Genomic DNA, 23,150 nt, shown 5'->3' with positions numbered 1-23,150 from the left:
TATCCAAATGCAAACGATCCAACAGTTCTAAACCTCGTCCTTGCAGAATTTTCTTACGACGGTCATTAAACCCCACATTGTGAGGATCGTCATCTGCTGTCAGGACTCTGTCGCTAAACGTGTTCTCACCCGCTGTGTCAGGTTTCCATACCAAGCAAGCATCCAGATGAGTATTCTTGGCTTCTTTTCCGTACGTCAAGAGATTTTCCAGGTACGCTCGATAAGGGTAAGTATCCATGCTGCTGCTGACCAGTTTGTTATTCAAGTACAAGTCCACTTCGCTGAACAAGGAATGCAAGAAATTGTTGACAGGAGCTACTCTAGCATCGGCTCCTGGATTAGTGTTGTCCGTTTTGATCACTTTGACTTTCAAGTACAGGTAACTGCTATTCAGATCAATGTAATCTTCGGGCTGACCTTTGATATCAAACTCAATGGAAGCTAAATCCGTCAAAGAGGAGACGGGATGAAATTCGACCTGCTTGGATTCTTGCGTCGTCATCATGGTGGGTGGCATGGCAAACAAATCCAGTTTCGACTTGGAACAGGCGCAAGACTCTCGGTGCATCATTTTTCTGTTTCTCAATAATTTAATAATCAAAAACGTCTAAGTCTCGAGCAGTTCTTCTTTTCTTTGTCTTTCTAGCTTTAGAAGTGTGAAGTCTTGTGAACGGGTGATTTCTTCGTCGTCTCTTTCTGCTGTTTCCTTGCTGTTTCGTCAGGGAAGTAGAAATGCCTGACTTAGTAGCGCTCAGGGCATTTATATTAGTTTCTCGTCGACCCAACAGGTCTTTGCCTGTTTGCAACAAAACATTTTTGCCTGCTCTCAAGAAAGCTTCTTTAGGGTTTTGTTTGTCAATGATGACATTTTGAAGAAATTCTTTGCCTTGCGTCAGTGGGGCATCTTTCAAGGCATGCAATCCTCGTGTCACCATCGGTTTCAACACGGAGCCACCGAACGAAAGGCCGATTTTAACATATCTCCTAAACCATGTCCTCGCTGTCGAGCAACACCTCGGTACACTGGATACATGACTTACAACTCCTTAGAGAACCGTTTTCGAAAATGGAGTTTCACCGTGACTTTTCCTTTGGTGAATGGAATATTTTGTCCCAAATCTCCTTTTATAGCAATGTTGACAGTATCAAAATACGACTTACTGACAGGCAAATAATGAGGATGTAAAAATTCGCTGTGAACGTGATAGGAGTTTCCACCTTCCTCCTCCGGGGCCTTGACAGAATCCACTTTGACAGGAATGACACGCAGCAACGGTACGGAGGTGTATCCCACCACGTTGTACTCTACCACATCGGAGTACACAAAGATCAAATTCAGTCCTTGGTTCATTTCTACTGGGAAACGAAATAACTTGGTAAAAGAATCGTTGTCGGAAATGACTGGAAATTCGTTTTTCTTCATCATTGCCATCCTCATCTCCACATCCCCGCCCAAGATGTCAAACAATTCAGGACAAAATAAAATGGACATTATTTTACTCCCCTCAAATTTCATCAGAAAGCGTCGAGCTACTTTGTGGTACTCAAGGGTGACACTTTTTCTGACACTCTCCAAAGTTTTAAGAAACACGACATTACACCTGAATGCAATGGTGCTCACTAAATGTTGACCACTAAAATAATTGCCTGGGGGAATGATCAAGTGATAGGTCCACTTTTGAGTTTTTTCATTATATGTGTTATTGTGATATTTTAAATTATTCAAGTACTTTTGATTTGCTCGTCATGAACTTCGACCGTAAAATAATTTTGATTGGGAAGGACATTGAGTACTTGGGTCGGGTGAATAATTTCCACTAAAGCCACTTCCCAATAGGCTTTGTGACCTAATTGGATGGCCTGAGGTAATTTGACTGTGTAACAGCACAAAGTGTTATTGGGAAACACGTCCATGGAACTCTCACTGGGTAAGGTTAAGTAAAACTGGTTATGGTAGCTCATAATTCCAGAGTTCTGTGGCTATCCGAGATGTTACTGGAAGTCAGACGAGTGTCTCCGCCCAAAATGGGGTTATTGTTGATGGAGTGGTGACTGGCACTGGACACAAGATTCCCGTTGTTCCCGTTCGAGGAGAATTTCAGGGATGGATTGGGAAGCAGGTCACCGACGCAACTGCTCAGTAAAATGGTCCACAATTGTTTCTCCCCTTGTTGCAAACTCAAATTGGCGATGGCTGCACCAATGACTCGATAGACCACAAAGATTCGGCAGATAAAGACGATTTGCGTTTTAGGTACATATTCTCCACACCACACCCACAAGGGGTGTTTCTGTAAATCTTGCAGAGATGAACTGGGTGAAGGAGTGGTCGCTGCAGTGGTAGCGGTAACTGAGTCTGTGTGAAAGGTCATGATGGTCACTTCTTTTTATAGTTGATGACTTGAGAAGCGTCGATCCAAGAATCAAAACTGGGTAGATATCCTTTCCAACGTTCTTTAACTTCTTTAACTTGGGGGCTTCGTTCACTTTTATCTTGGGGAGAACTTTGGAAGCATTAGGATCCCATCTTAAGAGGCAGCGAATGATGACACCTCCTAGAGTACCGTTCCCTCCAGATTTCAAAATGATTTGCTTTTTGGTTTGAGTGTCGATGCGGGGATCGGCCAGTTGGGTCAAGGCTACTTTGTTTCTATCAATAAAGCGTTTGGTTTGATGTGGAATCTGTATGATGCCTTGCAGTAATTGATGTGCTGTCACCATGAACCATCGCAAGACTTCTCTGAGACTGGCTTCTAAGACACGAGACCGTATTTGTGGATTTTTTTCGCCATTGATGCTATACAAGGCACGAATCAATTTGACGGGAAGATGAGACTGAAGGGACGTCGTGTTGACACTGTATGAGACAGACGAAAAGTGTCTGAGGTTTTTATAGATTTTTTGGAGTTAAGTCGAGGACGGAGACGTGTACAGGACAGGCCCTCCGTCTTGATACAAGTGGTGAAACAAATGGGTACGAAATCGCAAATAATCGGGGGTAGTGGGTTTCAAATCGACGAGTAAATAGGCGTGTGGAGTTTGAGTGGCATCGTCGTACGCCTGAGTTAGCCAAGGCGTTCCTAACTGTTTGGCTAAGACTTGCACTTGCGATTTATATCGAGGGCTTTTAAACAAGACCACATAATGAGCATTGAGACTAATGATGCGATGGGCTTTACTTTGTTGAAACAAATTTTGAGTGATGTAAATGACACTGGCATTACGATGATGCCCTTTGCGCGTAAACCAAAGTTTAAGTCTGACCCCCTTCAAACCCATTTGGTCATGTCGTCGAAAATCACCAAATGGGTTTGCCGGGGGTCAGACACGATTCCGTCGTCTTCGTTAGGAACGCCTTCCACAAACACGATGGAGTCGCCTTGACTTTCTCGCAAGAGGCTGTACGCCGATTGCCACTCTTTGTAATACCACACGATGCGTTGAGGTGGACGATCTATCAAATGATGTTTATGTTCGATCAAACGTTTAACAAATTCGGTTTTGCCTGAACCGCTAGGTCCAGCAATGAGCATGTTAAAGGGATGGCGAAGATACAAAGCCTCCCAACTGTCACGATCTAAGTGTTCGTCGATGACTTTGACAGTAGAGGGAGAGGGAGCAGAGACAGCAGAGGTAGCCATAGTGTCAGGAATGTCACTTGTGACACGAAAACAGACAAGACAAGAGTTTTTATACTTTTTCAGGACACGTTTATTGATGTTTTAAAAATAAACACGAAAGACAAAAATGCATAAAAGCCTTAGGTTTAAGTACAACGATAAAATGCACATTAAAACGATGAAAGTGGAATAGAAACAAGTTTCTGTACAACATGTTTTGGGTAATGTTCTGACAGGTTCTACGGAGGGTAATGTCACACAAGTGTCCTCTCGAAAGAGCCTTTCAGGAATGTCCATGACGGTTTCTTCTGGTACTGTCACTAACACAGGCTGAAAAGTGACTTTTTTCCTTGGACATTGGAAGGAAGGATCACAACTCTCGAGAATTCTAGGCCACTTCTTGTGTCCAAGCCTCAAAACCCCATTTTTTCCAGTCACGTACATCTGTCCAATGGGGGTGTTAAGTCACAAGCTCCACACACATCGTCATACACGTCTTTGGTAACTAAAAGTTGACGAATCATTTTTTCCCGTAGAGGTCGAGAAGTATCCAGATGAAAACGCAAGGCTTTGAGCAAAATGAGTCTCTCGTGACCATTTAAGGCCATTGAGGTGGTAAGTACTGATCGTAAAGAGTCCACAAGGAATCGGCTGGTAAACGAAATCCCAGAAAACAAGTCACTAAGACACACGCCACTTGTCGTCCCAAATTCAACGGAAACAGTTCTTGTACTAAGTGATGGTAATCATCCACGGTTTGAATATTGTCATTGAGTTCCTTCCACGGAATCTGTTGAATCACTTGTGATAAAAGCCTTGGCATGGCAGCCTGTTTTTATACCCTCTTTTTTTTCGGAAGCAATAAATGTACTTTCTAGCCAGAGATATTCGTTCTCCAGTAGGAAATCTAAATCTCTTCCAAACTCTAACCTACAGTTCAGAGTTCGTTCAAAAGTTTCCTCTTCCACTAGGCAGATGTTGCATAAATGATTTTTGTAATCCTGCAACTCTTCTTCCTCAATTCGTTGCAGTAGGTGAATCTCGAAGTAATGAAAATCATGAACATGTTGATCATTTGCTACCTCGAAATGTTGAACAAGGTCTGACCACTGGAACACTATCTCATGAATCAGTCCTCTTATAGCATTCAGGTACCAGTGGTTCAAACACCGGTGACGCAACGGATGCAATTGTTCTTTACATTTGACTTGTATTTTGCCCAACTCTCGGTAAATGCGTTCTCTCAATTCAACAGGCAAGCCACGAATGTTCTCCTGTAAAGTATTCATGAATAGGTCATACTAAAAACTCTTTTTTTCGGAGACAATAAGTGTACTGTCTGGTCAGAGATGGTTTTACTCCAGTAGAGAATCTAAATAGTTTAGTCACTAACTTACACATTACAGTTCGTTCAGAAGTTTCCTCTTTCACTAAGGTGACATTCTGTAAAAGATTTTGGTAATCCTTTAACTCTTCTTCCTCTGAAATTTGTTGCATTAAGTCTACCTGGTAGCAAACAGAATCATCAATAACAGACCGATCCTTTGAACCAAAGGGTAGTTGATGAATGTCTGACCAATGAAACACTTTCAACTGAATCAGTCCTTTAATAGCATTCAGGTACCAGTGGTTTAAACACCGGTAACGTAACGGATGCAAATGTTCTCTTTTGTTTCACTTGAATTTTGACCAGTTCTCGGTAAATCATTTCTATCAACTCCATAGGCAAACCACGAATGTTCTCTTGTAAAGTATCCATTCAGGGATTACTGATATCGTCCCACTAAAGGTAAATAGTGACAAGTGGGAGACCATTAAGCATGTTCCAGGTAGACCGAATCCTGTTGTTCACACTGGTGAAGTGACACACCGCAACTGAAGCACTTGACTTTATCCCATTCGCCCAAGTAGAACAATCCGGCTCTGGCTAATTCTTCGGGGGTTGTTCCTCCCAGATGCTTAAGCCATTTTCCTTTGAACGATTGAAACGATTTTCAAAGTCGCAGTTTTCAGGCAAACGCACAGGGAACGAAAATTCGTCTTTTACAGGTTCATTTCGATGAGGGTAGGGTGACATCGACAGGAGTTTGATCAGGGCTGGATGACAACCGCAAGGTGGAAGACGTGAAGGTTGACATCCACATTTACAATGAAACCCAGTAAAGTGTCCACGATGACGAGTGGCATCGCTTTCGCATCCATCAGGTTTGACACGCACAGCATCAATTTCCATGATAGGGGTAGTGGTACTAAAGTTCCCATCATGCTTTACTGCATCACTGAGGTCACTGCGTACAGCATCACTCACATTGCAAGGCTTAGCATCGCATTCAACTTCAGAGACCCCAAACTAGAATTGTGCCTGTCTGTTTGTGTTTCTCTGAAAGCATTCATCTTCTTCGCTTGGTCTTGGTAGTCACAATGAACTATCGATCTTGCCCATTCTCCCTTTTTATATGCTGACCAATATCGATGTGACCGTATGGCAAAGTGAAGTGGTTGGGAAGTCGCACTCGCTTCTGGTACACGATTTGATAGACTTTTTCCAAGGGTCGACTCACGATTTGGTGAGTGGGTAAACGTACAATCTTGTTCGGTTGATAGGTGGTCACTTTAAAGTTTTCATCCTCTCCAGATTGCAAGGCTTCTTTCAATACTCCAAAGTTTACCACTCGACTGGTGCGATAATTCAGAGTCAGTCCTTTCACTTTACACTCGGCGTGCACTTCTCCTTTTTTGTCCCTGTATTCGTAGCCGTACGTTTTAGGTCCGCCACTAGCAAAACTTAAAATTTTCTCGTCGGGGTGTTCGTCTGTCCAGGCTCCTAAACGGTCTCCTTCGATGTCAGGGTGCGTTGACCCGGGCGATCGATGTAGATGCAACTGTCCGTACCAAAGTACAGGACGCGATCCCCTAATAGTTCTAAAGCTTCGTACAATTTTAAGCGAGCATGGGATGTCACGTAAGCCGCAATGATGACATTTCCAAATTCGGCGGCTTGTACAAAGTCCAGATCTTCTTCGTAATTAACTAAGATCAAATCCTCACGAACGACGTCCACGTGTTTCATGTATTTGGTTTTGTCGTGAATCATCTGAAAGTAGCGGGAAGGTTCTGTCAAATACTCCGTCCTAGGTAAACACGGTCGTTGTGCCATTTTACCCTATAAGCAATTTAACATCACTTTGGCAAACGATAGCCTGCCGTCGTTTTTCTTGATGTGGTCTAAAGTGATACCTTCTTGTTCCCAGTATTTCTCTTTGAATGTCTTTTCATCTTCGGGAGTGTGACACCAAGAAGGATAGCCACTGGCTTCTTGTTTCAGTTTCAAAAAGGCACCCACGTAGTCTGCGAAAATGCCTTTCTGAGTTGGGTCACCCTTGTGGTAATGATGTGTCTTGGGAAAGTGGTAAATTTCGTATACTTCTCACAATTGGTATCCCAGGTCCAGAGCTTTGAACAATTCCACACTGACCCACGTCCCCGTCAAGGCGCGTTCTTCCTGGGTGTACTGACAAGGCTGGTCTTGGTTGCACGTTTCGGCACAAGTACGGCACAAGGGAAACATCAGTTTTCCTTGGCAATGGTGAGGTAACACGGGATGGTACAAGTCGGTGGGAGGCAAGACTTTACATTTGATCAAGCCTTCGTATTGTCGAATGTGGTCCAGGTCGATGTGTTCCGTTATCAATTATGCCCTACAGGAAAGCGACATTATTTGCACACGTAAGGATACAGCGAACACACGTCCAAGTATTTGATTTCTTCTCCTTTCTCTTCGTCAGCGTGGTACAGCAAACAGGTGGCATTTGTCCTTCCTCCGTAAAAACTGTCCGTCGGGTTCAGGGGGTCCATCAACTTGTAACTTTCCACGATGTGTTTAAACTCGGGATCGGTTTTCAAACGTTGATCATACTCGTGTTCCCACATTTCCACCACTTGGTATCCTTGCTGTTCTAACTTTAAACGCCTCTGACAAGTGGCCTGGTACAAGTCTTCCATGGTTCGTTGTAAAAACTTATTGTTAGTGCCACGTTCAGGGTAGCAAAAGGGACATCCGTGAAATAAGCAACCGTTAAACTCGTACACGATCTTGGGGTTTTCTAAGTCCCAACCATGTACCGAATACGTTCCGATGGTCTTTTAGCCCCCTCCGTTGCGGGCATGCTGAATCAATTTGTCTTCCTTGTCGCACAAGTAATGTAACCAAAGTAGGGCTTTGACCGAGTATTGACGTTTGACAAAGTGGGTTGTTTGAGGGCTGATGACAGCCACGGTGTTTTCAGGCATGAATCGTTGCCGGTACACAAAAGAACACGCTTTGGCAATGGTGCACGCTTCTTTCAAAGGATCGACCCCTCCGTGTTCCATGACAGTTCTCGAAATTTTCCACAGCAACGCCGTAAAATGTCCACGTCGAAACGACAATACTTTAACATTTCTTTCTGAAATTCGAAATGGTCAGAGGCATGGGCCTCGTACCAAGCGTAGAAAGCTTCTCGTTGTTCGGTACGCATGTTGTCGGTTCGTAGTCTTTAGCCTCAGGCAAATGGGGTAGAACGGCATATTGATTGGCTTCGGTATTGAAAAGGTGAGGAAAGTAGCCTTTGACCATTTCTGTCATTCCAAACATTTTAGGCATTCGACTCAAAGGCATGGCCAAATAGCTCATCGAATCTTTAAACTGTACTTGTCCCACTTGCACGGAAATGATTTTGGCTCCGTTCAAAGTCACTTTAGGATGTGCGGTGCTTTGTTCCGTATAGTATCTCAAAAGAAACTATCCATCGTATCCGGAGAAATTGTAGGACATCACTGTGGCATGGCGATGACAATCGCCGTAACGTTCGATGTCCTCTTGGCTCCACGTCTTGTCGATGGGGTCTAAGATCCATCGGGCGAAATCGGCTAGCGTGTTCGGTCCCCGAAAGATTTTTTCACGTCTTCCAGGAACCTTGCTGCAGTGAGGGCAATGATTAAAGATAGGCTCTTGGATGCACTTCTCGTATGCTCGGTGAGCCACGCAGAAATTAGGAATGTGAATACCGGTCTCTTGCATGCATTCGAAATCGAAAAAGATGAAATTCCCTTTCTTCTTGTGGTCATCATTTTCCTCTTGGGGTTGGTATTTTTGCATGTATCATTGGAGTTCCAAGTACACGATATGGTGACAAATGTGACATTGTTTCTTTCCTGAACATACGTGTGCCTTGGCATTATTGGTAAGTATGCCTTGTCCACGCGTAGGACACAATCTCAGGAGTTGACTATCACATTTCTGCTGTGAACCTTGTGTCTTCAAATGTTGTTGATAACAGGCAGGGCTGACAAACGTGCGCTGACAAGCAGAGCAATGCACTCGTTCTTGTCCTTCGACCAGACAGGGTTGAGAGGCCAAACATCCTGAGCATTTTGATCCACAATGTTTGTGTTGCTCTCGATTGTTATAGCCATAGTCACATTTCTCACAGTAATAACCTTATCCCGAGAATGCGGGCATACTGGTAATGGTATCGAAATGTTCATTGTGATAATAGACGTAAATGTATTTTCCGTCTTGGAAATCTTTGCCTCGAAACAACAAAGGCCCGTTCACTTCTTGTGGATGCACTTTCAAGGTGTAGCGTGGAGCTAGGACATCTTGCAATTTTTGCATTTCAGGAATGCCACAGGGTGTGTCTTTGGACAGGACAGCTTGTTGTAACAGGAGTTCTGCTTCACTTCGTTGTTTGGCTCGGTCCCATTGTCGAATAGTTTTCCAGGCTCTTTTCCATTATGCCGTGTCGCTCTTGGCATAGGTTCGTCCCACCACGATAGCTCGGGCTAAACACATTTGGTCTTGATGGTTGTTAATTTGGATGAGGCTACCCTTAATGCTGCGAAGGTCGTCCACCAATAACACTTTTCTGCGTTTTCCGGTCCCCTTGGGGAGAGAGAGACGGGAGTCATGAACAGTGTGGCTTTTCCATCGGTGATGTGAAATTGTTCATTGGATTGTTGCACGTGTCGTATCTTGTCCATGACTTTGGAAGGGGTCAATTCTGCTGGGCTACTAAATTCGATCCAAACAGGAGATTTCAAACCGTCGTGATGAATGGAAAGTCTCAAGCGATCGTCTTCTTTGGATTGACTTTGGTGTTTCACTGTGGTTAACAAAGAATCCCACACCTCGGTGATGAAGCCCTCTGCTTTCTCTAACGGTACGTCGGACTTGAAATCTTTAAACTTCACCCTGTAAGTGTAAGCCGTGGTTCTAACTTTTCTAGAGGAGCGCTTTTCCGTCTCTCGAATGTGATAGTACGTTTCAGGGTTTACTAAGGGTGGTGAACAATGCTTAGATAAAGATTCTCTGGGTCTGGATTCTGGTTCACTCATGTCATCTTCAAAATCACTGGCATGAATTTGAACCAAGACTTTAGCTATTGTACGAGGCGATAAATCACGTTTCTGCCTCTTACTTTCTTCTTCTTTCTTCTCGAATTGATTAGATCGTTTCATCTTGACTGCGAAAAGTCAAATGACTACATGTTAAACACCATGGGTCACTTTATATCCATGGCAGACCAGCGTATATAAAGAGTGTGTGACTTGCCTTCCACTATTGATTTCACTCTCAAACTGAGCAGAACGATGGAAGAGCCTACACAGATCTAACCTTTCATCAGAGCTTTGCAAGGGGTCATCAGAAAATTTTCTTCAGACAAGCCGACGGACTACTCATGCTCTTTTCGAGATAAAAGTGAAGATACTTGCTGTATCTGTCAGAAGAAAGGGCATTGGTCTTCAGAGTGTCCAGACCGTCAAAAAAGCAAAACAGGGGTTAGAAGAGACAAAAGTCAAGATACCTGTTATCATTGTCAAGAAAAAGGACATTGGTTTCCAGATTGCCCTAAGAAACAACAGGAGCAAGAAGAAGAAGAGAGAAATTATGAAGAGGAAGAAGAGGTACCCTCCCCCCAAGGAAGAACCCAGACACGTGCAGAAAGAGAAACAGGAGAAGAAAAGAAGAAGGGGAGAAAGTGAGGAAGAAATGGAGGAAAAAACTGTGAAAGTGAATAAATTTAAAAAACAGAGAGAGTTAACACAGACACAGGAGAAGCCTAAGAAATTTTGAAAGTGCTATGTTGTGTTGTGAATTGGATTGTAAAATTTGTACCAGAATAGACCAGGCATAAAACGTAAGTGTCTCCTAGTTTTGATTTTTAGAATAAGAACCTACACTCACGCACTCATGCATTCACACGTACCATAGGGGTAAAAAGTTCTTTTTTTGAGTTTTAATTGATGATGGCAATTGAAATACTATCTCTTTTCGAGAGAAATGGGTGGCCCTGAAAATGGCCTTTGGGTATTTGTTGGTTTAAACAATCAACTTTAACTGCCTTAAGCCTTTGCCACGGCCAAGGCCTACTTCTGGACTGCGTACTGTCGATGATGATTTGGTAGAAATCACTAAGGTTGGTATGGCAGGCGTAGTCACAGGGCTAGGTTGTTTAGCTCGGGAAGGTCTTTTTCTCTTCGGTCGTAATAAAGAAGTCTGATACATTTGTTTCAGACTTCTTAACTCTGCTAAAATATCTAACAGTACCGTAACCTTTTGACTTTGACACCATTGTTTCTTTGCTGCTGCTTCTTCTTGTTGTTTCCTTCTTACCTCTTCTTGTTGCTGTTGTTGCTGAAAGAGAAAGCTTGTTCGGCTTCCTTTTGCTGCTGTATAAATTTCTCCAATTCTTCTTTCTGTCTCTCTTTAAAATTCTCCTCCTGTGGTAAAGAAAGAGAAGGTGGCGAAGGTACTGGTTCCGGAACAAATTCTTGCGAAAGAAAATCCACAAAATCCCAGTCAAAATTAACTTCTTCTGGAAGTAAGTCCGTGTTGACTTGGGTAGTCGCTGCTATTCCATCGTTGTTTGTTTCCACGGCCGGTGCACCCCAATTCATCGTCTACTTATTTTCCGTCATGTTTGAAAACTGTCGCATGGATTGATTGCGCACAGACGCAGGCGCCTCTATATAAGGAATGTGACGTCACAGACTGCTCTATTCGGATTGGACGAATGGTGACTCAATTTTGTAACGCGTGTTTGGATTGGTGAATGAACTCAATCCGTTTCGATCCTCCCTTCCCCTATAAAAAACCGCAGTTCTCTGCATTCCTTCACCTGTTCTCGTCACCACCATGTGGACCGACGTAGAATCCTCTACTCTCGTATCTTCAATGCTGTTTCGTATGGACTTACCCATGTATGTCCAATCATCGTGGACCATTGTCAGGATAACGGACACAAGCGTTTGGAAGAGAAGAATTTACGTGGAGAGGCAAGGCTGTTTAAAGAGGGTTTTGATTTATGGACCAGAAGTGAGACAAAGTTTGAGGAAAAGGAGACCTAAGCGATGCCCTCTATGTTAACGGCATGATGTTAACATAAACCCAAAGGCCCTTTGAAGGGCCACTCATATGCCTCGAAAAGAAATTGACTTTCTTGCCTCAAATTTAAAAAAAAAAAATGTCTGTTGTCTATGTGTTATATCCATCTCTACCTTTGCTCAGTACTGTGACGTCACCTGCCCCTAGTTGCTATAGTTTTACCAATCTCCCCTACCGTGACGTCAGACGCTATCTTTCCCTTGTCGCTATACAAATTCACTATTCCCCATGTTCCATTTCCCTTGAGGCTATACAGTCCCAGGGTGTACTAAAAAGAGCTTGAGGCTATATCGTCCCGGGGGGGGGGGTCCTGTAATGCTAATTCCCGTTGAGGCTATAAATCTTGAGGCTATATCGTCCCGGGGGGGTGGGGGGTCCGTAATGCTAATTCCCATTGAGGCTATATCGTATCACTTTACTACTGTCGGGTGTGACCTCTGTGATCTTTCTACGTCCCCCACACAACAGTGATCACTGCATCAATCCATGGTACAAACGTTTTGAACGGGGAAAAAATTGTCTTCATTTTTTTTAAAGACTGTCATTAATGTAATTTAATGGAAGGCACGAGAAGCAGCAGAGGGGGCGAACAGACCACTTGGCTGAAACGTCATTTGCTTAAAATAAAAGCTTTGTCCGAAAAAAAAAGATAAGGTCACTGACGCTAAACCAAAGCGTTTAACTTGACGGAGAGTTTCTTTAATTGGATTACTTTATTTTTGTCGAAATTTGTGTTTACCCACCAGACGTCTTATTGAGGTCCCTCCCCCTCTGCTGCTATTAATTAAAAATTATCATATCAATAATGCCACCAGCGAAGGAATCTCTAGATTAGCTCGAGAAAGACTAGAAGCAATCAAACCATTTCTTCCTGTTCGTGATTCTGTTAGACAAAAATTGCAAGAACGTCAAGAAGCCCAAGTTGAATTTGCAGAAGGCACAGAACAATTATTTAAACCGGTTACAAAAATAACTGAAAGATCTGCATAGGGTACTGAAGGTCTACTTCCATCAGTAAAACAAACCGCTTAGCAAACTGAAAAAAATAGCAGCGAGAACTAAGAAAACAAAAAAGATTTTACGAGATCTTCCAAGTGATATAGCTGCAGCTCAACCTCCACCCTTCGGCGAAAAAATACTTGAAGGTATTGGTGAAATTCGTACTGAATTTGCCGACGTGAAAAAAGAACTTGCATCTAAACCAATAAAAGAAAATATTTGACTGATTAAAAATTTAAGGAAGGTTTTGTTGAAGATATTAGAAATACTAAAAGTGAAAAATTACCTGAAAAAAAATTAATTAGTATTTTTAATAAACCTAGTATTTTAAAACCGGGTTATGAAGGCATAAGTGATGATAATCTTATTAAATGGATATATCGCATATATAAAAACAAAAAACAAGCCAGAAATGATGATTTGGAATACATAGGTCTTTTTGAAGAAGTAAAAAGACTTTATAGAGAGGTACTGAAACAAGCACGACAATAACAATCTTCTCCACAGCAATCCCCCCAGCAAGAGCCTTCCTGTCAGCTTCCTCCACCTCTGCAACAAAAAGAACGACAGTTTTCTTCATCGAGGCGGGGAGTCAATTGAAGAGTTCAAAAAAGAAAGGGAACGGGTGTTGGCAGAAATGAAACAAGAAGAAGAAAAAGTGAGACAAAAAAAAGAAGAATTTCACGATGATCCTCCCGGCGCTACTGGTAGCGGTTTTACGGGAAGTGGTCTTATTGCCTGTCCTAACAATATCCTCAATGACGTGCAACGGTTAGAAGTTCTTATAGGAGCTGGAAATAATTCTCCAGAAAGTGTTAATGAAATATCTGATATTTGTCGAAGATTATTTACTGGCGGTATTATGGATCACAGCATTTATCGTTCCCTTATTGATGAAATTGCTGATGATTATCACAGAGACTAAACAATTAATTAATCAGTATATAAAAATGATTATACACACTGCTCAACGTGGACCGATCATGGTCAGGGTAGTAAACTCAAGACTGCCAAATTACAAAACAATTTACGGAGATGGACTTGGTGATGTTGTTCAAGGTCTATTTAGAAGGATGGCTCCAAAAGCAATACCGACTGCAAAACAATTAGGGATGAAGGCTATTGAGGCTGTTCGTGATAAAATTCCTAGCGCTATTGGTAATCTTGCCAGTAAAACGTTCTCGACAGTCAAGGACAGACTATCTCGATTATTACGAAGAAAACTGCAGCAACCAATGAAACTGGCTCGCAAATGTCAGTAAAATAATAAATCAAGCCGCAAATAAAAAACTAACGGAATTATGTGAAGAAGCAGAAAAAAATGTAGCTTCAAGTTTAATATCAGGAAGCGGTCTTCGTGTCCTTGGCAAGTCAAGGCGACCATGATTTAGATCATGGCAATTATAATAGATGTTCAAAGGTGTATCCGATCCGGCGTTTGATATAGACGCGCAAGTTCTCAAAGACGAATCAATACGCGATTATCAATTTTATTCTTATGACGCACGACATTCAAATCAACGCGGTCGAATCGAATTACAAGTTCAGGATACAAGTAGATATTTCTTACCCGCCGAAGCGTTTATTGAAGTAGAAGGTGAAATTATAAAAACACTGAATACGCAGCTGATGTTAGAATCGGTTTTGTCAACAACGGTATTATGGCGTTGTTTGACAGTGCCAAATGCATGATTGATGGAAGAATTATTGAATCGATTCAAAAAGATGTTGATGTTGCCACAGCGATAATAGGTCTAGCAAGATATTCAGATGATTATACAAGATCAGCTGGTCCGACAATGATGTTCGCCAAAGACACTTCTGATCACTCAGATCACAGACAGCATAGCATAAGACGACCAAGAAATTTTGCCAATAACGCTGATGATGATGTGTGGCCAGTTGTTCATGATGCTAATTCAGAGTTCAACTTAGGATTTTCATCACGACGATCGATGTTAAGAGGTAATCGTAGAAATTTCTCATGCGCGATTCCATTATCCCATATCTTTGGATGTTGCAGAAATGTTAGAAAAGTTATCTCCGGGGCTAGACACACAATTGCACTGGTAAGAAAAGCTACCGACGATGATGCACTCTGGAGACATGCTGGTGATGCTGGTAAAATAATACTGACAAAACTTTCATTGTGGATGCCAGTAATGACTCCATCAATTGCTGAGGAACAAAAATTACTCTCTTTTATGGATTCAGGCGGTAAATCATTATTACCATGGCTGACAGTGACCACAGACAGTATCCAAAGTTCTGTTAATAGTTTATTTACATGGTATATAGCTTCACGGCAGGGTGTTACCGCACCACAACATATATTTGTTGCTTTTCAGGATTTTGCGCGAATGAGTTCACAAATATGCAGTCACATGATATTTGACAAACTTGGAGTTAATGAAGTTTCTTTGCGGATAAATGGACATCAAGAACCAGCTGAAGATATATTATTAAATTTTGATCAAAATCACGTAGCGCGTGCATATCATCGTTTGATGTCATTTATGGGACGTGATCAAAATATAGATACTGGTCTACAAATATCACAACTAGATTTTACAACTCTGTATCCGATTTATTACTTTTCGTTGGAACATCTTGATTTATCCCGACAATCTGTCGTTGATATTCACTTTCGAACTCAGGTAACACAACCTTCTGTTGCCGTAGCTGGTCCACCAGTTGTTTATGGTCCTTACAGAGCAGTTGCTGTTATATTTAGCGACAAATCAATGATGCTTGAGGGTGTTGGTGGACGAATGAGAGTTAAAGATGCACCAGTGGAAAATCTTTAATCATGTTATTTAAAAGCACGAGTATTATCATAAAATGTCATGTCATCACATTAGTGTCAGTCTGACTCCTGGTCAGATTAAAAACCTTCAATCAAATTCAGCAAAAAACTGCAGAATGAAAATATCATAGCGAGATCAGATCACGGGTGGTCAAAATAAATTATCATTATCAGAACGTCAACTTAAACATTTCAACGGCGCTAAACAATCAAAAACAGGCGTCAAACTTAATCTCTCTGCAGGTGCGATTAAAGACTCAATTAAAACAGGTGGTATTTTTCCACTTCTCCCGGCTATTCCGGCATTAATTGCCGCAGCCGCACCTGCCGTAGCAATAGCAACCGCATTAGGTACTGTTGGAACCGTTGCTGGAGAGGCATTAAAGAAAGAAACAGGAAAAGGATTTTAAAAAAGAGGAATGGGTCTAAGATTACCAGGATCTCATGGAGGAAGAGATCTGAGTCTTCCAGGAACACTTAGTTAATTATTCCAGCATCAAAGTTTGATTTAATAGATGCTGCTAAACAACTAAAAATAAAAAACTTCAGAGGTGTTTTATGCGAGATCAGTTGCCGGACCGACCAAAGAATATTGAAACAGGTATTATTAATCTTGATGATAATTCAGGACCCGGTACTCATTGGGTATCATACGCAATTGATCCACGTGGAATCGTTTATTTCGATCGTACGGGTTAGCTCCACCTCGTGAGTTTATCAAGTATGTCGCGCCACTTCACGCAGCGGTTTGGTATTCAACGCTACCAACACAAACAATGACAGATCCGCCAATATGCGGCAGTGAAGTAATTAATGTACTTAACGCTATATCAAAGTCTTCCAATGCACCTCATAAAGTCGTGCATGATTATACAAGTAACCGCTTCGTTTTGAACGGATCTTAAATTATAATGGTTAATATTTACGGAAGATCTTCTTCTATCAAAGTCAAGAAAAAAAAAAGATGATACTGATTTGTCGAAGTACGCGACTAAAGATGAAATAGCTGATATTATGAACCTGGCTGGAGTTGACCGAGTTGAAGTTGTTGTTTTTCAGGACCGATACGGAAAACTAAAAACGAGCAACATCAAATGGAATGATATAGTTCGACGAGTACTCGGTGCGGTCACGGATAACATTCCCGTGTTTACTGACGGCGGTAGAATCAGAGACTCAAGTATATCGTTTGCAACCATCAGAGATTAAATTGCAAAAAGTGTTGCTAATTGCTTAAAAAATACCGGTGACGTAATGGCAAGTAAACATAGCATGAACTGAAACAAGATAACAGTGTTAAGAGATCCAACATCCGACGAAGATGCCGCGACGAAAAAATAAGTAGACGTTAACTACGGCACCGTTGACGGTAAATTCTCCACGTTGCGGGCCGAGTATGACGTCGGCTATAGCACTGTAGATGGTAAATTAAACACGTTGGGGGCCGAGTATGATGTGCACGTAGGCGCTTTTGCAAGATTTCGCAGAAATTTTCATAAAACCGATGAAGCCATAAATAAATTCTTCGGCACTCCGCTCACCGTTGACACAAAACTTTACAAAATCAAAACTAACCTAGACACAACTAAAAAACACTCGAATATGTCGTAAGTGGAATTCCTGATATCGTTAACAAAATTAGACTGATTATAAAATTCCACCCGCAGCAACTGCCGGGCATATTACCAATATCGCATTCACAGTATCATCCGGGTTCGCAACATGGTCACAGCAACATAAAACTATCAAGCATACCGCAACAGTCACTGGTGTGTACAGGCTGTCTGTGTTCAGTGCTGCAAAATTCGAGATATTTGCAACGTATCCATGGCGTCATTTCACCGACAAGTTTTCTGGAGTTGTGTCTATCATATTAAATAGCGAAAACGAAGAAATATTTATTCTGGAAGCAGCTGATAAGAAATTAACCGCAACATCTTTCTGGCGGTGTCTAGAATTTGTAGCTGAAACACCTCAATTGGTTACTGTATAAAATATAATGAGTACCTCAATCGACGTTCAAAAGTACAGGTACATTCAAGCACGTGAATGGCAAACAAACTTAAAAGATCGAGTCGAACAATACACAATAAAAGTAAAGAAATATCGACGACGACTAGTTATCGTCGACGTAATCGTTTATTCAGCATCCGCTGTTGTTGCGTCCACCGGCGTATTATTATCAACGATAACAATGATGGCGCCAGTAGCCGTAACAATCTGTTTTCAGCTACAACAACAAATATCACTGTAAAAAAAATATGCACCCGCATGAATGAAAAATTGCATGATTATATGATAAAGTTGCACACAGTGACTGTAGCATACTCAAAGATATCTTCGTTGTTGTCAGCAAGTCTTAATGATGGGATCATCTCTGATTTTGAGTTTTCAGCAATAATTAAAATATATCACGCTGTCGCTGATATTAAAGGTACAAATATATTAAATAATGACATCACTGACAACGTCAGGAGAGCTACTTCAATACATTGTAACGAACACAACTCCGTTGAAAACCACGATGATCTCAGTAAGTTCGACTAATCCTGATTTTAACGTCAGTTTTCCAACTGCGATTCCAGTAAAAGAAATCGCACTAGCACAATTACGAGTATATTACTGTTGGCCAAACATCAGATCGAAATCATTTAATGGATTGAAAGCAAATAATTCGCTTGTATTTGCTAATAAGAACAAACCGGTTGGAACACCTGACTGGCAAGTTGTTGGGATACCCACTGGCAGTTATGAGATTGAACAAATCAACGATGAATTTCTGCGCAGAATAAAATCAATAACCGGAAAAGAAGCGAAAATATCAATTAACATTCATGAGCCAACTTTATCTTTTATCAGTCATCGATAAGATCCGTACTAGGTTGGCCTGATATTGCGGCAGAGATGAAAAAAAATTTATAACAATTCCAAAATATAGAGAGAAATTTCCATGGAATGGAACCTGTGTGTATAACCTTTATGGTTTTAGTGGTGAAATAAGACATTTGGAAGTTTATGAAATGTATTCCGGCCCTATTAATTCTGAAGTCAAACAATTAATCGACAATATACAAAATTTGTTTTTGTCGTTATCGCAACATTGTAACGATGATATAAAACAACAAATCATTGAGTGAAGAAAACATCTAAATCAATTGGAATCAGATCATAATTATGTTAATGAAACTTTCACTAAGGAAGTATTTATCCATGCTCTTTCTTTCCCCCGCCCTAGAAAACCACTTTTCAATTATTATAGAATAACAGAAAAGGAATATGAAGGGGAAGGCGATTTTAAATTTTTAGTACCAAATTTTAATAAAGATGAACTAAAAAAAATATTGATACAAATTTTCCTAAAATCATCGAATCATGGAAACAATAGGTCCACCTCCGGTTCTTCTCAAAATTGACAATGATCAATACGGCGGCGGCAGACATATTTCACCAGGAATCGTCAGTATAACATCAACGATCGCGGTTAATCTTGTGTGTGATGTGATTGATGGCAGCTATCAAATAGATCTTGGAAAGTCAAATCAGGCTCAGGGACGATATATCTTATACGCATTCACTCCGCAAGAACCTCCTGGGTATTTGATCGTGCAAGAACCAATCAATCCTGTTTATCTACGGTGTCATAATAGTGTATTATTACGAATAAATTTCAAACTCACCGATCACCTGGGACGTTTAACTGACCTGCGTGGGGAAGAATTAATTGTGAATCTGTATGTGAAATCCTAGGGATTTTTGTCATAGACTTTTATCGCAATGATCTTTGAACAGAAATAGTTATTTATTCTGAAATATTTTATTATTATTCTGAAATGTTTTTAATTGTTTTTTGCAATCCGATATTTTTAGTCAAATTTGCCATTTTTATCGGTTATTTTAGTCGATTTTATCAAACAAAAATTCATTAAATCACAGTGTTTCGTTAGGTCAAACCTCAAGCGATTCCCTAATTGATTTATTGATAAATCGTTAAAAAAGAGTAAAATTAGCTCAAAATACGAGGGTTTTCATGCAATTTTTATTAAGTTTTCTGGTGATTTTCGAAAAAAAAGTTTCTTTTATCGATTTATCGATAAATCAATTAGAGAATGGCGTGAGGTTTGACCGGTATAATTTGGGAAATTTGATGAATTTTCCTTGACAAAATCGACTAAAAAATGACAAATTTTACTAAAAATATCGGATTCCAAAAAAATAAAAATATTTCAGAATTATAAAATATTTCAGAATAATAAAATATTTCAGAAAAAATTAAAAATATTTCTGATGATAAATAGTACTCAGTGCTGACACCGGAGTTACTTTGTACCGCTTCACGATCTGACATAATTTTTCTTAATTGTCTTACACGAGTATTAATCGTTTTCACGAGATAACTCTAACCTAATTTGTTCTACTGCGGCAGAGAGAGGGACGAATTCCTTGACCTGATCATCTTTCACTGCAGCTAGTGACTGGAACATCGCCGCCTGAATTCGTTTTATAAACTTGTATTCTGACGGCAATGTGTATCCATTATCATTTTCACGTTCTTCTAAAAATTCAAAATCAGAAATAATATTTTCAGGATTCAGTTCATCAGATATATTAATACCGTCTTTTTCTAATCTTTTAGTAGCAGAAAAAACATCATTGATATTTTCATACAATATATATATATATATATATATATATATATATATATATATATATATATATATATATATATATATATATATATATATATATATATATATATAAATAAAACAAAAAAAATAATCCCCATATAAACTCCTAGCCTGCCACCGCATTCTAGCAAGTTCAGAGGGTACACGAAACACAAACCCCTATGAGAGCCCCTAACCCGTCAAACAACGGTCTAACAGGCTCGAGAGGGCGTGTTTGGTGAATGACGACACAGACAGCACAACATATAATCCTCATATAAACTCCTAGCCTACCACCGCATTCTAGCAAGTTTAGAGGACACACATAAGGACAATATAACATATAATCCTCATATAAACTCCTAGCCTGCCACCACATTCTAGCAAGTTTAGAGGGCACACGAAATATATACTAACTTAATTAAGGACAATGCAACATATAATCCTCATATAAATTCCTAGCCTGCCAACGCATTCTAGCAAGATTAGAGGATAACACAACATATAAATCTTAACTAGTGTATAACTTATTTCTAAGGACAGTACAAACATATAAATCTTAATTAAGGACAGTACAACATTAAGAACAGTACAAACATATACGAGGACTTCTCTACACTCAACAGAGTCAGGGTCGTTATTTTTTTATCATATTATCTTTTAAGTTCTCTGTATCTTTTACCACAACATTGTGCACACAACTGTGTTTTACTTCGTACTCCGACACCACATCGTAGACATGGTATTGGTCCTAAGCTTCCACCACGAACGCACTGCAAGTGTTGTCCGCAGAATTCCTTTTCACAGGATTTATTACAAGTAGTCAATGAACCCACCATGAGCCATTTGCATCGAGACATTGTATACATAGTATTTTAATTTAAATATTTGTTTGAAATATAATATGAACGAATTCGATAGATTATCCAGAATCAAGCCCTGGAAAACATAAATTTAATCTCGACAGGATATTTCCCGACCTACCAATGCGAGATCTGGTTGATCTGAAAAATAAAAGTTTGATTAATAAACTTCATGGCGCCAAGAAAGAATTTAACACAGATGGTGCATATCACGTATGGTCAACGTTCAAGATTATGCACAACACCAAAGGTGTCATTGACGCTACGATGAATGACGAACGAGCAGCAACTATCATTAACTACCTTGACAATCGAAAATATCTTCTCAGAATAAAATTTGTCGTGTTAACAGAAACAGATAATTGGATTATCCGTGACAAATATGATCCTTTACACCATGGTGAAAAAATTGCCATACTGAGTAAAAATTCCAAACCAGGAATGTTGACTGGTATTGACAAACCGTATTATGAGCGAGCGTATCCTGTGACCGCGGTTATTTACGGAATCTATGTGATAAATGAAAAACCCAGCGTTCATAATCTGAAGCCGATGAAATTTTCAAAAATAAACTGTGTAGCTGAACGAGTAACAGAACATTTTAACGTTTCGACTCGTGGAAACGGTCTAACGGATAAAAGACGTAAAATAATAAACTAGTGGGGAGAAATGGTTAAAGATACCGGGGCGTCTATCAAAGATGTCGCTGAGTTAGGAAAAAAACTAAAATTCCCAATAACCGTAGCGACGATAACTGGAGAAATATTATATGAATCAAAATATAAATCGAAAGGAGCTTCGATTGAAATTATTGATCATAACGCGCATGCATGGACTAGCGCAGTAACAATGTTTCCACGAAATCGAACTGTTAAATTTTACCGCGGAGACATGTTTGATTTTATTAACGAAATAAGTAAAAACGATCCTGTGTCAGTATGGTTATTTCAGAGTTCTGAGAACGACGAATCAGATGGAAGTATTTGTATGGAAGAAAACAATAAATTTGATCATGGCGTTATAAATGGCGTTATTTATCGAACAGATCTTCTTCACATAAAAATGAAAAATCTTGCGCTGCGATATACTGATGATACTGCCAAACTATTGAGCAACTGTTTTACTGTTCCATCAGTTGCGGCTCATTTTGCTAGAAAGAAAAATTCGTGGAAACCAACTAGGTTTGATTTTCTTGATGATATAATATCCAGTTGTGTCGAATACGGACACGGTGGACTATGGAATACTAAACACGAGCACAGAGATGTTATTTCGGTTGATATGGTTGCATGTTATCCGGGAAGTTTTCTCGGATATGGAGATTGTTCTGTATACTTTAAAAGATTCGGTCATCCGACGCACGAAATCACGCGAGTATCGATAAATGGACCATTACCGGATTTTGACCTGACTGGATATGCTTGTATCGAGTCATTCGAGTTTGCTAAAGGACTTCATCCAATTTGTTATGCTTGGTTTGGAAAACATTTTTGAGAAAAAATGTGGGTACCAATAGTACTGTTACGGTATATGCTCGATTGTAACATAATAATAACGCTGACTGTAAATGAAGCAATTATATCATATCGGAAACAAACCGAAGTTTGGTTACCACAACAAAGAAATATTCTGATAATGAAAACCCGGATAAAACTGATTATGAGAATAAATTTACGAAAGATCTTGGCAGAAAAATAATTGGCAAGCTCACCCAAGGAGGATCATATGATCATAAACGACATTGTACAAGATTGATCATGGACGATGGTGAGT

This window comes from Sinohyriopsis cumingii, chromosome 16 (assembly GCF_028554795.1).
Source record: "Sinohyriopsis cumingii isolate HCF-2022 chromosome 16, ASM2855479v2, whole genome shotgun sequence".
In the NCBI taxonomy this organism is placed as follows: Eukaryota; Metazoa; Mollusca; class Bivalvia; order Unionida; family Unionidae; genus Sinohyriopsis; species Sinohyriopsis cumingii.
This window is presented reverse-complemented; position numbering follows the sequence as displayed.